The sequence below is a fragment of the Alosa pseudoharengus genome, unplaced genomic scaffold, assembly GCF_046254945.1.
Source record: "Alosa pseudoharengus isolate Yale_2024_CS ecotype anadromous, Long Island Sound unplaced genomic scaffold, YU_APseudo_1.1 YU_APseudo_1.1_scf_3, whole genome shotgun sequence".
Classification (NCBI taxonomy): Eukaryota; Metazoa; Chordata; class Actinopteri; order Clupeiformes; family Clupeidae; genus Alosa; species Alosa pseudoharengus.
In genome coordinates, this window is record NW_027468718.1 from 40123574 (window position 1) to 40129573 (window position 6000).

Below are 6000 nucleotides of genomic sequence, written 5' to 3' on the forward strand. Positions count from 1 at the left end.
CATTCTTCATTCAAGCTTGGTCACACAAGCATTTTATTCATACATTTTTTACTCAAGCATGATTATATATTTGATATTACTAGTTGAAGTTGTTTCCAAGAGCTTTGCTTTCTTTTTATTATCTTTGGCTATTTCCTGTATTTCAAACAGTTTTTCAAGCAAAACATGGCATACATTTATACACATTTAGTTCTGTTTCCAAGTTGTCTGGGGTTTCTTGGCAGCACCGTCAGGAACATTTTCTGGTTGGTCATTCAACACTATGAAAATCCATGGTAACACTCCATAATAAGGTGCCATAATAAATAGCAAACTAGTAATTACCTAACCCTTTATTAATTGTTACTAACATATCTATTTGGTACAAGTTAATAGTTTTTTCATCATTAATTAAATATTAGTTGTTTGCATAAAAACTGTATGTTAATGCTTTAGCAAATCTATTAACTAATATTGCATTAATATGTGATTACTAATTAACAGTTATATCTTACATCATTTAAATGTTTAATGTTTATTTGCAAACTACTGTATATGTTAATAGAAAAGTTAATGACATATTATTATTTAACTAATTGTTATTAAACTGTGCTTCTGCCTATCCCAATATGAACCACTCTCCATAAGACCCTTACAATAGATAGATAGATACTTTATTGATCCCCAAGGGGAAATTCAAGAAAAAAACATGGAGCTACCTTGACATGTTGCCACTGTTGTCAGCGCCAGAACCGCTTGCAATAAAGTTGGCTAAGCTTAATTAATATATTAGTGGTATATAGCTATAAGCGTGGGGTCCCTTATAATAAAGTTGGTTAAGCTTAATTAATATATTAGTAATATATTACTATCAGTATGGGGGACCCTTATAATAAAGTTGGTTAAGCTTTATTAATATATTAGTAATATATAACTATAGTCAGACGGTGAAGGGACTGAGACCAAAACTGGCTTATCACATTTATTCTTTTAGGAAAAGTTAAAACAAAACAACAAGTAGTTGAATGGGCTATATTACATGCATCATTCCTATACCATCACTGTCAGCCCTACTAGCAAGGGAGATATGGAATGTTCAGGTGCACAGAACGACAGTTTATTAATATTCTGAGACTCACTAAACACTCACAGACGTAGACCATACGGAGGTAATGCATAAACATAATGCTAAACTAAATGTACATTCATTTCCTGCTAGACTGAATTGCACTTTCCATGCACACTAAGCTAAACTGCTTAACTACACTGAATGCATGGAAAGTTGCTAGCGGAGTTTACAGCTAGTCACGTTAGACTCAGTGTGTATGAACTCGTGGTCATAATGAAAACATTAATAAACGTTCTCTAAGTCGCTAGAATTGCACCCAAATCTTAAAAATACATGTAAAGTAACATAATACAGTTGGTATATCAAAGTTTTCAACTTAAACAACATTTCACAGTTACAAAAGTGGGGAGTGCTTTATACAGTCAACCTACTCAATGCAAAGCATACCGCTTCTGATCGGCTATGGCAACAATACAAGGACAAAACGCAGCAGAACTGCAGTATAGCGTTTCTCCAAAGGGGGCTCCAAAACACCAATATCAATAAAGCTGCTTAATTACGGCGAAAATCACATACAAACACTAAACTACATTTCTAACTCTGTTACACCCCTCCCCTGAATTTCACCAAATCCAAGCAGCAACCAAATAGTACTTCCAAAGGCAAAGAGTACACTACTTTCAAAGACTAGACAGAGAGTCACCAATTACAGGACAGCCAACCACAAAGGTATCCAATAAGGATGAAGTGGAAGAAGAGTTACAGAGCGCAGAGCGCAAACTCTCACACAACCAACCACTGGCAGTAGGGTGCCGTATGCACCCCACAAGACCATAAAGCCATAAACCATAAATTCCATAAATTCTCAACAAAGCTAATCATAAAAGCTAGATAAATAATGATATGTCATTAACTTTTATATTAGCATATAGTTTGTAAATAATAATAAATAAACATTTAACATTTAAATGATGTAAGAAATAACTGTTAATAAGTGCCAAAAATATATTTAGTTAACTATTAACATATATGAATACAATATTAGTTAATAGATTTGTTAAAACATTAACATACAGATTTTATGCAAACAACTAATATTTAATTAATGATGAAAAAACTATTAACTTGTGCCAAATAGATATTTTAGTAACAATTAACAAAGGTTTAGGTAATTACTAGTTTGCTATTTATTATGGCACCTTATTATAGAGTGTTACCGAAAAAAAGCCTTACACACTAAATAATAGGCTAAATAAAACTTAAAGAAAGTAAAGAAAGTCATCTGCTCGCTAAGGAACTCAAAAAGCAGAGATGCTTTCCATCAGAAGACAGTGTTCATTAAAAAAAATTCAGCTACTTTAATTTCCCCTATTACTCACTTAGTAAACCTCTCCATTGCACATAGTTCTGGAAACAACTGGAAACATGCAATTGTGACTCCCATCTTCAAATCTGGAGACCGTCATGTGTCAGTAACTAAGATTGCAGAGACAGTGGTCATAAAACAGCTAACTGACCACATTAACAGCTGCAACCCTGGCTTAAACCCTGCCCAGTTTGGTTTTAAAAAACACTACTCTACAGAAACAGCCATCCTACACCTATAATACGCATAATAGATTACACCTGGACAAAGGTGGAGTTGTTGGAGCTGTATTCTTAGACTTGCGTAAAGCCTTTGACACCGTTAATCACAACATTCTTATATCTAAACTCGCCAACTTCAATCTTTCGTCTAAAACACTTGCTTGGATATCGTCATACCTATCCAACAGGGTACAGTGTGTGAAAATCAAAGACGTGTGCTCTAGCAATTTGAGAAATGGGTGTACCACAAGGATCTTTACATCAATGACCTTCCACAGAACTGTCATGGAACAGAGGTACAACTATACGCCGACGTTCTATATACACATGTTCTATATACTGTTCTATACATGCTACAGTAAATCAGCTCAGCTAGCAGCTGAGAAACTAGCCAGTGCCCTGGATGGAGTGGTTGAGTGGCTAGACCAATCTTGCCTTACTTTAAATGTAAGCAAAACAAAAGGCATGTTCTTTTCCAAAACCAAGCTGCACACCCCAGAAGTAAACATCTGCATTAAGGGTGAAGAAATTGAGCCTGTCACCTCGGCACTGGTGCCGAGCGCACATGTGAACATATGCCGTTTTTTTCTAAAAATCTTTTAAAAAGTTTTAAACACATTGAACCTGTGAGTCTTCACTTAGATTGATGCTCAGCAGTGTCATTTTTTTCCATTTTCAGAAAAAAAAAAAATCTTCCCCACTCGCCCATGTGCTGACCGCACTCCTGGTGGCTGGAAGTGTGTCAAAAGGCCATCAGACCTGTCAGACATCATTAGGCTTGGTCCTCTGCAGTGAAAAAACAAATCTGTAGCACAGCGCGTCGGTCGCCGAGGCTGGGGAACAAAAATGTCCTCCCTTCAAAACCTGTTAGACATGTTAAAACTTGTTAAAACACATTAAAACAAACAAAAATACCATTCTGGCACAACGTTGAACCTCCAGGCAATGCCTCCAGCATGTTTTCCCCATACTTTGGGACTCTTTGTGGCCTTTTAGAGTATCAGACACATGGTCAGTACTCTCATTCAATGGATTTGAATGGATTCATTGAATTTCCTCTGCAGTACCTGCTCTGGCCACAAGATGGACACGTGAGCTGTGCTGGCAGCCTGTTGTTCAAAAAGGCCAGAACAAAGGAGAGTAAAGGGCTGGTCTGTGGGGGATGGGTTGCAGGTTGGGGAAGTCCAGGGGCCTGTGGGTCAGTGTGAGGCTGTGGCCCTACTCTGGATGTCCAGAGGTTTATTTGTTTTTTTAAATGTGATATACATGTGAAAAAACAAAGAAAAACGAAGAAAAAAGGCAGAAAAACACTGCACAGCATTTAAACGGGCAAGGACCAGTCATTTATTTCAATTGTTTCCTCCTTAAGACTCTTGGAACCCCCAGTGAAAGCCAGGGGGCAGTGTAGCCCTATTGACCTCAATTGGATCCCCATTTCGAAATGCCATGAATAGGCTACAGATATTGTATTATTACTCAGCAGTATGAACTGATAAACACACAACTCTTATATTGCTGGAAAGAGCATAGTCTAAGCTTTATTGTTGTCTATGACATGTTGGATTTAGAGCATTATAAGGCCAGTAGAAGAGGTAAGACCCACAGCATGATTTCAGGCCAAAATTAACAAGCTGAAGGTAGCCACCATTAAAATTGGCTGCATTCAGCTATCTTAAGGGCTATATTAACAAGAAGGGTCTCTAGAGGAGGTCTCAAGGTACACTTTATTATGGGTTATGGATAAAGTAAATACCTTTATCCAAGCCTGAGCTACATGGGCAAAGTGAAAATGTAAGCTCTCTGAACTAGGTTTTCGAAATGCCATGAATAGGCTACAGATCTTGTCTTGTTACTCAGCAGTATGGACAGATAAACACACAACTCTTATATTGCTGAAAAGAGCATAGTCTAAGCTTTATTGTGGTCTATGGCATGTTGGGTTTAGAGCATTATAAGGCCAGTAGAGGAGGTAAGACCCACAGCATGATTTCAGGCCAAAATTAACAAGCTGAAGGTAGCCACCATAAAATTGTGACCCTAGGAGCACACACACACTCCTCTGTCACCCCAGTGTGTGGGTGTGTGTGTGTGTGACCCTAGGAGCACACACACACCACTCTGCAGCAACACACACCAGTTTAAGGCCCAACACAGCTCACACACACACTGGGAGCACACACACACACACACACTAGGAGCACACACACTCCTCTGTTACCCCAGTGTGTGTTTGTGTGACTCTAGGAGCACACACACTCCTCTCCCACCCCAGTGTGTGTGTGTGTGACACTGGGAGCACACACACACACACTGGGAGCACACACACTCCTCTCTCACCCCAGTGTGTGTGTGTGTGTGACCCTAGGAGCACACACACACACACTGGGAGCACACACACACTCCTCTCCCACCCTAGTGTGTGTGTGTGTGACACTGGGAGCAGACACACACACACTCCTCTGTCACCCCAGTGTGTGTGTGACCCTGGGAGCACACACACACACACACACACTGGGAGCAGACACACACCTCTCTGCAGCCACTCACAGCACTTTAAGGCCCATAGGAGCACACACACTCCTCTCTGTCCCCTGCGCGCGTGTGTGACCCTGGGAGCACACACACACCACTGTGCAGCCAGAGAGGCCTGTTGAAGGCCCAACACAGCCCCCCCCCCACACACACACACTGGGAGCACACACACACCACTGTGCAGCCACACACAGTTCTATTAGGCGCAAGACAGCACACACACACACATTGGGAGCACACACACTCCTCTGTGAGTGTGTGTGTGCTGTGTGTGTGACCCTAGGAGCACACATACACCCTGGGAGCACACACACACCACTCTGCAGCCACACACAGCTCTATTAGGCCCAACACAGCACACACACACTCCTCTGCGCGCGTGTGTGTGACCCTGGGGAAGCACACACTCCTCTCTGCAGCCACACACACCTCTGTTAGGCCCAACACAGCACACACACACCCTGGGAGCACACACACACACACTGAGAGCACACACACTCCTCTCTCTCCCCAGTGTGTGTGTGTTTGTGTGTGACACTGGGAGCACACTCACACACACACTGGGAGCACACACACTCCTCTGTCACCCCAGTGTGTGTGTGTGTGACTCTAGGAGCACACACACACACACTCTGGGAGCACACACACTCCTCTGTCACCCCAGTGTGTGTGTGTGTGTGACCCTAGGAGCACACACACACACACTGGGAGCACACACAAAGCAGTTGAAGGCCCAGTGGAGCACACACACTCCTCTCCCTCCCCAGTGTGTGTGTGTGTGTGTGTGTGTGTGTGTGTGACCCTAGGAGCACACACACACACTGGGAGCACAC

The 6000-nt window shown here is 41.5% G+C and overlaps 1 non-coding gene across 1 annotated transcript; it reads right to left on the reverse strand.

Moving 5' to 3' along the window:
- Positions 1-5051: 5051 nt before the first annotated feature.
- LOC143101120 (small nucleolar RNA SNORA17) lies at positions 5052-5157 on the reverse strand. Its single transcript, XR_012982109.1, has one exon. It is a non-coding gene; the product is annotated as a small nucleolar RNA SNORA17 (small nucleolar RNA).
- Positions 5158-6000: the final 843 nt, after the last annotated feature.